The following is a 10703-nucleotide window of genomic DNA, read 5'->3' on the forward strand; positions in this document are numbered from 1 at the left end:
CTCAATATTGCCAAAAGGTTTTACAGACACACTTGAAACCTAGGTAACTTTACTAACCATTGTCACCCCAATAAACTTTAATTAAAATATATATATTTCTAGGTATTCAAATAGTTTTCTCTACTTTATTCATGTATTTACTGGACTTTTAACTCCCTCACTTGACCATAAGCTTCTCGGGGACAGAGATTGTGTCTGTAATCAGAGCTAACATTTACTGAGTATTTTCCAAATGTCAGGGCTTATGTTAAGTGCTTTGTGTGCATTATCCCATAAAGGCCAATCGACAGCCACACGAGACAGGGACTAGAGCACAGTGGTTAAGGGTGTGGGCTGAACTTCCTGGGTTCAAATCCTGGCTTTGTCATACGATTTGGGGAAAATTACTCAACTTTTCTGTGCCTTGGTTATCACATAGGACTCTGGGAGCATAGAGGAGGGACATCTAACCCAGATAGATTAGATCAAAGAAGTCTTTCTAGAATGGGGTGAATTTATGAGCTGAATCTTTGTTCAAAAGTGTTAAAGGAAAGGTGTTACAGACAAAGAGAGCAGCTTGTGTGGAAGCCTGGATGTAAACAAAAGCATGGAACCCTTTTATAACTGCCAGTTTACCAAGAACAAACAAGAGTCACCAACTCAAATGCTTACAAGAATCAGACAAGTGAAGTAAATAAGAGAGGCTGGCCAGCAGTAAAGTAAAGGGAAGACCTGAGGTCTGGGTCAAACTGAGAGCGTAGGAGCCATCTGAAGGGTCCAGCCTTCACTGCCCCTTCCACCAAGCCCCTTCCCTCTCACCAACTTCTACTACACTGCTCTCCATTCTCATCCTTGAACCTCTGTTTATACCGCCTCGAGGCTCCTTTACTTGCTATTTCCTCTATCTGGAATGTGCTTTGTATGGCTGGCCCCTTTGCATCATTTCAGCTCAAATGCAATTTAAAAGAGACCTTCTGTGATCACTACCCACAAGGCAGTCCCAAAGCTGCTAGTACTCCACTCTAATGTATTTCTTCAGAACACTTACTATTGTGTGAAATTATTTTGTTTATTTGTTCATGGATTTCATATGTTTGTTGAATTGCATACTAGGTTTATATAATATAAGCTCTATTGGAGCAGAAAACTTTTCCAGCACCTACAACAATGGTTGACACACAGTAGGAGCCCACATCCCCTCTCCCCCCAAAAAAGCCATTTATTCATTTTGAATAAATAAAAGGTGCTTTTATTGTGTACCTACTCAGTGCCAGATGCTATGTGCTGTGGAGATCGATTTGTCAAACATCGGAATATAGGTAGTAGTTAATGCCACAGGAATGGGTGAGGAAACCCAGGACATGTGTGCAAAGCTCAGAGTTAATAGATCAGAGAGGAATTCTTTGTAGGAGTAACTCCAGAAGAGATTGATTAGAATAGGTAAGGAGGGAACAAGGTGAGAAGTGGTAACATGGAAGGCAGGGGGAAACAGAATCTCTGATGGAAATCACCACTTGATTAGATAACCTGCTTCAGGCTGATTATGATGTGCAGCAGATACCTGGACAGCTAAGACTTCTCTCACTGTTGTGCCCATTGGAGGACTTCTGAACAAAGCCTCCCCTACGTATCTACTGTCTGCCTAAGTTTCCTATGACATCTCCCAGTGTTGATGTCATATCTGTGATCCTTTTACCTAACTGAAATAAACTTTCCTGCATTTTCATATTCAGATAAATTCCCACTTAAAGATGCACCCTATCTGGATATATGAAGTTGGACAATTAAGTTCATGAACTCATCCTAGAAAAAGTGCTACATACCTCATTGCTAAACATCACTATGGTTGCCTTCGAAGTATTCCCCTTGGGAAACTATGCACCAATTCCAACACCTAGTCCACCCTTCAAAGCAATTTTGGAACTCTTTTTCTGGAATGGCCATCAGAGTTTTTGTCTTATTACCCTTGAATGTCATTAAAATATCTTCCTTTCAATATTTCCTTTATCTTTGGGTAAAGAAAGAAGTCATTGGTGGCCAGATCAAGTGAGTAGGAAGGATGTTCCAATACAGTTATTTGTTTCCTGGCTGAAAACTCCCTCACAGACAGTGCCATGTGAACTGGTGCATTGTTGTTATGCAAGAGCCATGAATTGTTGGTGAAAAGTTCAGGTTGTCTAACTTTTTCATGCAGTCTTTTCAGCACTTCCAAATAGTAAACTAGGTTAACTGTTTGTCCAGTTGGTAAAAACTGATAATGAATAATGCCTCTGATATCAAAAAAGGTTAGCAACATCGCTGTAAGAAGTTCACAAACTTGATTGTCCGAACTTATATATAACATTTTTTATAAATGCTGAAAAAATAAAGATTAGGAGATAGACAGTGACCAGAATGTATATAAAGTGAGGATATGTATGATATGTTAGATAAGGTGTTGAGGTTTGGCTTTTTTAATAAGGTGACATTTTAGCAGAAATCTGAAGAACATTAGGGAGCAAGCCTTGTGGGTATTTGGGGAAAAGTGTTCCAGAGAGAGGGAAAACCAAGAACAAGAAGGTCAGTGTAGCTCGTGGAGAATGAATGGTAGAAGATGAGGAGATTGTAGTGTACAAGATAAACTGAGGGAGCAGTAACTTCCTTCGGTTTAGGAATTCTCCAAGTCTGCCTTACGAATTAGTGGTACACCATAATACTGCCAGGCACACAGTAGGTGCTCAATAAACATTTGTTGAATGAATGAATTTCTAAAGTAGACAGAGAATTATTTTGAGATCCGTGTTCTAAGGATCACAGCTGACTCAGTGAGCCCTTAACTCAGGCAAGTTTGATACTTGATTATATTTAATTTAGAGTTTTCTCTAGATTTTTTTTCAAATGTATGTCTTAGCTTTCTGAGAAAATGTTTGGTTTGTTTAAGATGTGAACCATGTCTTTTATTTTATGATTCAAAGTCCAGTGGTGGAACTCAACATACACGTTTGATTTAATTAGAACAAGAAAGGTAGTACAGTATAGATGCAGAATGGAAAAAAATTTGTAAGGGTGGTTGGTTATTTCTGGTTGATGAGATGGAGAGATAACTTGTATTTCTGAAACCTTGTGTGTTATTGTGCCTTAAAATTTTTCTGCAATGAGCATGTATTCTTTTATCATTTAAAATAATACATTAGAATACTAAAAGGTACTAGATACTAAAGCCAGTGAAATCCACCTCAATTAACCCTTGTTCAGGATCCACACGGCTGAAGCATCTGAGCCGCAATTTCATTATTGGTTGGCTACATACACAAAAGAGTCTTAGACAATGCCAGCTTCTATTTTTTTTACATAAATAATTGACCCCCAAGACATTACAAGTAATTGTATAGACCCAGTCCTACAACACTCTAAAATTTCTTTGCAAACATATACCTTAGCAAAGAAAACTACAAAAAGTGGTGATAATACATTTCATCAAGATGGTGTCTTCTAGTAAATAAGTTGTCCTTGCCAAAGCTTACTGAACATTTAACTGTCTCTTATAGTTATTCAAAATAAAATGACAAATTTCTGAATTTCTGCAGCAAGATCTCCATTAAAAAAGAAGGGAATACCAAAGACAGATAATGCTCACTTTTCAAAATAGATGTTTGTAAGAATGACCCAGATGTCCTGGACCTTCTCAATAAGCCTGGGTTCTGTACATAAAACTCACAAACTTGAGCAAGTCACAGATTGCTAAAGAACTGGAGACAAATTTCAGGGGACTGCTGACATTGTTTCAAATAAGGTAAACGCTTTGACAACATTGAAGGAAGCATGAGACATGAGGATACATGAATGGCTCTACTGCATCCCAATGTATAGTCTAATTCTACTTCTGCTTATAATTTAAAAATCTGTGTGCTCTGGACTGGCCAGAGAATAGATAAGATAGAAGACAAATAGTTTCTCTAAAATAGTCCTACCAAAACCATCAAAAGCCATCAGATAGCTCTAGTCTATTTATCTCTTTAGCGTCAATCATCTCCTACGTAGGCCCATAGCACTCATTTATGGGACCTATGGAGACTGGCTTAACATTTTCTGCATGGCTGGATTCCTTATTTCTGATTCTGGGATGCTCTTTGGCTGATTGTCCTCTGGAATGTCCACCTTCCAACAAAAATAGATGACAGTGTGAATTTCCAATTGACTTCCCTCTACGGTTGGAAGCGAGTACTTGAAACCATCTAGGTCAGCTGTTTCCTCGAATTCCCTCTAACCTGAGCAATTAGGCTCACTTACCTGTGTCCTTCCCTAGGCTCAGAAGCCAACCTAGACCCTAAGTCAGTGACTCGCCCATCCCAACCACCCACCTCTCCAGGGGGACAGTGACTCAACAGCAGACCTACTCTGCTGATAATCCTGCTCTTCCTGTAAACTGCAGCCCTAATTATAGGGCTATCTCTATATTTTATTGTTGTAATGTTTGTTATTTGTTTGGAGGAATTGTTTTATTTTAATTTGTTTGCTGGTTGGTTTTTTGTTTTTTTTTTAAGCCAAGGCCCTACCTTGTTCTGCTAGTTAAGTAGATGGTTCCTTGCCTTGTTCCCCCATGCTTAAGCATTTTTCTAACTCCATAGTTCCTTTGAGATTTGAATTCTGCTTTCTTTGCCCACTATTTCAGAGAATGGAGCCCTGAATCCTGGTTCCCATGACCATGTCTTGACTACCTTCTGATAGATGAATGCCTAAACAAGCAGCCACAAGCTGGGTTTCATGGTTCGCAGTTCCAGTAGAGCCTGGAACCAACCCACGTGCCTTCCATGAGCCAGGCACAGGAGAGCTGGGGATGCTGCAGAGAGCAAGACAGGCAGAGCTCCTGCCTTCATGGAGCTGACATTCTGATGTGGGGAAACACAGTAAAACAAATAAGCAAATCAAACTCTAAGTCATGAGGATTATGGGGGAAAAAAGTGCCCCTTCTGCCCTATGCCTACTGCTGACCTTCTATGATGTCTGCAGCTTATATGAACTTCTCCCTTATTTGCTGATGAGAACTTCCCTGAATATTCCCCTTAGTTAAAACAGTTACCATCAAAAACCTTCTAGAATCTGCATTTGGAGCTTTTGACAATGAAATTGTAAATTCAGTGACTAATCCCACTAATGACAGCTGGGAATCCTTTAGCAACTATGGGATCTCCCCTTCCACATGATCGTAAGAATTTTTTCTTTGGGAAGCCCCAGCTCCACACGTGCAGCTCACAGGACTCCTCTGACTTCCTCTTGTGGTGTTGTACTACTTGAAAAAAATAGTATCTGTTTATTTATAGAATCAAATAGAAAGGTGTGGATAATAGCACATATTATCAATAAATGTAGACTTCAAAAAGTATATTTTTGAATAGCTAATTCAAGTAACCAATTTAAAATTCAAAAGCTATAAATGGGTATATAGTAAAAAGTGAATCTCTCTTCCACCTTTTCTTTCGTCATCCGGTTCCTCAGCCCAGGACAAACACCGATACTCGTTTCTTGTGTGTCCTTCCAGAGATATTAAATGAATGTATAAACAAACGCAGAGATATTCTTTTTTTTTTCACACAAATGGTAGCTTACTATATATACCAGTCTTCACCTTACTTTTTCAATAAACAGTGAATCTTGAAGTTTATTCCATACACATAAAGCCACTTTATTCTTTTTAATAAGTAAATGACATTCTAATGTATGAAGATACTACAATTTATTTAAATAGTTTTAATGGACAGTTAGGTTGATTCTAATTGTTTGCTTTTGCAAATGATGCTGCATTTAATATTCTTGTGACATGGCTTTTTAACATAAGATGTACTCTAACCTGAAAATTCTATAACTCTGTTTCCAACTATCTCAGTTTTGTACATTTGTAATTCTATATACCAATTTCCTTTTAAAACAACAGATGCTTGCAGAGGTGATGAGGATATTTTGGTATACTTGAAATTCCATGTTCAAACAAAATTTTTTAATTTCTGGGCAGGGCGAACTGCAATGACAGGTGTGGTCCTTGTCAAGATGGCAAAGTGCCACCTTAGGTTCATTTTTTTAAAAATTCTATATTAAGTATTTATTGTTCCCAAAATTCCTGTGTTGGCTAAATGTAATGAAAGTAGGGCAGCCATGCTGTCTGATTCAGGTAGAAAACCAAGCACATGACTGTACAACATGAGTATATTGAAAACCTTGCTGTTCTTGGTGGCCTCCCACAAATACTGAAAAAGAGTCATGCTGCTGGTATGGAGTCTTGTGGTAACTCATCAAAAGAAAGAAGTTCTGGGATTGGTCAATAGCACATGTCTCGTGTTCTCTAGTTTCCTTTCCCTAAGAGCTCAGTATTAAAAAGCAACTCTCAACAGTCACTAAGCACATGGGCAAGAATGAGTTTTATCCATATGTGTCTATCTTATATAAATTATAGGTGTAGGAAATGGTTGCTTGGGATAATGATATTAAAGAAGCATTACATTTCATACGTTTTTTGAATTAACCAAAACATCTCTGAAAGACATAAAAGAAACTGAATGAAAAATCACAGTAGTCACCAGGCTTTGTGGGTGACTGGAGGAAATCAAGTGCTGGCCAAAGAGCTGGAGATGAAAGTGCTTCCGAGGGACTACTGACATTGTTTCAACTAAGGTAAGTGTTTTGGCAGAAATGGTAGAGGCAGGAGACATGCGAGCAACAGAAATAATTCTCTTGCATCCCCAAGTGTGGCCACTAGGTTCACACACTTTCAATCTTAGAAAACTACTAAGCACACTAGAAGAGCTCTGCATAGAACTAGAAGTAGTTGCCAGGGGTGTGTGCCAGTTTTGAAACTGGGGGTGAGCTACAGCCCCTGGAGGTCTTAGATAAGGTGGTTGGGCAATTGGAAGTTCCAGGTTGAGGCAGCCAGGTGGGATGGGGTAGGATCTGAAGCTCTCTTTTAAGATTCAAATGTGAATCTAGGTTTGCAGTAGTCTGCCTGGGAGCTAGCTATATTTTACAAAGAAGCGCTGTCCTTGCAACCATTCTCCCTCCCACCCCCTGTCCCCAGCCTGTTATTTCCAAAGCATTTGCTTTTAATTAGTGAGGCTACTCAAGGCTTTGCCTATTATGGAGCCACAGCCCTTCAAATTCTTTAATTATGTGCAATTCAAAGTCCAAACTTGATAACTCAAATACAAATTGGCTATCCAATACGAATTGGTAATAGCAAATGTGACATAAATGTGACATTGCCTGAAGTTTTACTATCAGACACTAAAAATTTGATCCTCAGTTTTGCCATTTGCAAAATGGAAAGTAGGGTCAGACTAAATGATTTCTAACTTTTCTTTCATCCATCTTACAGTCTCTGAGACCATGAGATTTCTTTCTTATATATTCTCTTTTCCTTTTAAGTAAATACAACTTGAAGTAAAGAAAAGGGGAATTCTCTAATGTTCATTTATCTCAGCCATAGAAGCATTTCATTTTTGTTAGAAATTTTCTTTCAACTCTAATAGTGAACCACTTAAAATTTTCATACTTACTCTCTCAATGGCAGATAAAAGCCTCATCTACCCAACTATTTGCCTTTTCTAGATAGTACTATAAAATACTTCCACATGCGTATCCCACTGTTACCACAAACATGCCTACAACCAAATTATTCTAACATTTGCTCAAAAAAGTAGTTCCTCTACCCCTAAAGTTGCCCTTCTTTCCAGTCAGTGATACTATCGGCTTTACAATCACACCAAGTCATTTTGGACTTCTCTGTTTTCTTAATTCCATTTCCATCAAGTGTATCCAATCATTCACAAAGCCCTGGTGATTTTTAAGTCAGTGTCTCACCAACCTGTCCTTCCCTTTCCTCCCTCACCATTTACTTCCTTATTTCATGTCAGTGCTCTCACATAGGCCTTCCAACTTGTTTTTCTGATTCAATCCTTCTCCCCTTTCCAAACCACCCAATGACCATCACAATATCGGTTTTTCTAAAATAGGATGTTCTCCCTGTCACTTTCTGTTAAAAACACCTCACAGATTCCTCACTGTATATAGGCTACACCGAGCTCAAACTTTCCATCTCCTTCCCTCCCTTTTTTCCTCTCTCTGTGTTCAAGTCTCTAATTTGGCCCTCGCCAGTTTTTTTCAATCCTTATTTTCAAAATTTCCCTGGCACTCAATTTTTATGTTCTTGCACTTATATGCCCTCCCCTTTCCTCTCTGCCTATCAAAATACCATTCATCATCATTACCCAGCTTAAATTTCCTCTTTTTGAACAGAATTATCTTCTATGTGGTCTTCCCAATCATTCCAACCTAAAACGATTCCTCTGTCCTGTGAACCTTCATTGCATTTATTACCCATGACATACATTTAACACTTGTAAATTCTCTTGTCTTCTTAGTTTTCTTTTAATTTTCATGTTTTTATCTCAACTACAGAGTAAGGTAATTAAGGGCAGTATCTTATTCACATAATTGGTCCTAATTCTAGAGTCAGACTGCTTGCATTTTAATCTTTGCACTGAGAAGACTGGTCTCAGTTCACTCATCTGTGAAATGGAAATAGTGATAGTTACTCCTGAACAGAAGTTTTTGTGGGTGTTCTATGAGAGAACACATGCAAAGTGCTGAAAATAGTGCCTGGAACATGGTAGGCATTCACTAAATATTAGCAATTATAATAATTATTCATGTCTCTTATCTCCAAAAAACCTAACACAGTGTCTTAATCTATAATCATGCTTAATCAATATTGACTGGAATTCAGTTGAGTCAATTGAGGGAAATAAGGTAGATGGTGTGGGTGGTATATTGTGGAGTAGGGGAACTTGCTGCAATCACTAAAATTATGCCATAGATGCCGTCACTTAACTTGTCAGCCAGCCAGCCAGCCAGCCTGTTTCTATATCGTCCCCTCCCTAATACTGCTCGATAGACTTCTGAGGGTTTGGCTCAGTGAACAGGGAATGTTTTCCCAGGGCATGCTTCTCTTCCTGCCAATCAAAACTGACCTGGCTGCAGATAGTAGGTTGCCAGACTTCCTAAGGGTCTTGAAGGTAGTACTGAAAATGTGGACCAGACGGCTTTCATGTGCCCAAAAAGAAGCCTATCAGCCAGCTATTTTATGTAATATACCCCAAGACTGGCCTACTAAAGTGGAAAGCAGGCTCACTAAGATGCTCCCCTTTCATCTCCCAGGCGGTGTTAGGATGCCAATAGGCACCAGCCAGTAGAATGCTCTCAGCTGGGACCCCACCATCAATAGCTAAACAGCAACAGACAGATGTGGGCCAAAGGGGTGGGACAGCTGTGCTGCTCAACTAAGCCATAAAGGCAGATTGTTTTTCTTTTTTTTTTTTACAAAGAGAACATGAAACTGGAAAATATAAAGTATGAGCCGCAGTAAGCATCATGGATATCACTACCATTAAGTAGACAAGGCACATTCAACAAATCCACGCTTAAACCATATACGCCCTACTGAAAACAATTCAGAGGCAAGAAATAATTTTATTAAAAGTGAAAAAGTGTAATCAAAGGCATGAACCCCAGTCCAGTGAGACAAATATGCGCTTTGAATGCAAACATCTGGATCCTTCATATTCAAGCTGTAATTTGGGGAAATTTTTCTAACCTCAATTTTATGACGGATAAAGGGGATTGTAACACCTAGCTCACCTGGGCTGTAGTGACTCCTAAATGAGATAATGCTTTTAAAGCAGGCTACCTAGTCTGCAGCACAACTTCCTTTCCCTCTCACTCCAAAAGCAGATGCATCCTGCCCAAGGCTAGGAGTGAGACACCTGGTGACAATTTCACAGGCGGGTCAAATAAGATTATTTGAGCATTTCTGAAATGTTGACCTAGGTGCTGGGTGTTGTACAATTCATAGAAGTAGGGTCTCTGCTCTCAGTGCTTTTCACACTTGCAACTCAGGAGCCCACCTCAGTGTAGAGGACTGTCACCTCCCAATCTCCCGAAAGAGATCTGGATTTATCCTGAGTTTCACCACGATTTTGACCTACTGCCATTTCCAACAAGGCCAGTTTCCTTGCTGAAAGAAATCCATCCCCTGGGTGAAATCCCAACAGCTTCATTTGTTTGAGTTCCCTTATTGGTTTTGCTAATGCCGGCTGTGGTTTTTCCTCATTACGGCATATTGATAATACGGAAACAACCACGGGAAACTTGCCCTGAGGAGGCGGCCTCTCGATTTCCTTGACTGCCCAGGGAGTGATCCGTGTTGTTGCTGGGTGGAAAGGGTGTCACCGAGTGGAGAGGTGCCCTTCGGGGCAGGGCTGGGGGAGCGGCGCGGGGAGGTCGGGACCCCCGGGCTGGGCGGGGGAAGGGGATTGGAAGCAAAGGGAGGAGGCGCGGGAACCCCCGGCAGCCCCAGCGGCTGGGTCGAGACCGACAGGTTCCAGCAGCTCCCCTCACCCCTCTCCACGCCTCCCGGGTTTTCCCCTTGGCTCGGGGTTTCCTGTTTCAGTTCTCCGGGACCTCCAGCAGCAGGTGCTGGTTTGCTAACCTCGGCTCCAGAGGAGGCGAAGGAGGAGACGGGAAAGAGGGAAGGGGAGGAGGAAGCGGCGCAGCGGCGGCGGCGGCGGCGGCTGCGGGCGGGCGGGCGGTCGAGGAGCGAGCAGGCAGGCGGGACAACCGGGTTCGCTCTCGCCCGCGGAGCAGCGGCGCAGGCGGCGCGCCTGAGCCGGAGCCCCGGCGTGTGGCCGGCCGGGCGGGCG

The 10703-nt window shown here is 40.9% G+C and overlaps 1 protein-coding gene across 1 annotated transcript in view; it reads left to right on the forward strand.

Moving 5' to 3' along the window:
- The first annotated feature begins 10454 nt into the window (after positions 1-10454).
- The window catches only part of ZC3H12C (zinc finger CCCH-type containing 12C), a 64793-nt gene continuing 64544 nt past the window's right edge, over positions 10455-10703 (forward strand). The window contains exon 1 of the mRNA XM_019653662.1: positions 10455-10476. The gene's annotated coding sequence lies outside the window, so the exon portion shown is untranslated. The remainder of the gene's footprint in view (positions 10477-10703) is intronic.

The sequence above is a fragment of the Hipposideros armiger genome, unplaced genomic scaffold, assembly GCF_001890085.2.
Source record: "Hipposideros armiger isolate ML-2016 unplaced genomic scaffold, ASM189008v1 scaffold_204, whole genome shotgun sequence".
Lineage (NCBI taxonomy): Eukaryota > Metazoa > Chordata > Mammalia > Chiroptera > Hipposideridae > Hipposideros > Hipposideros armiger.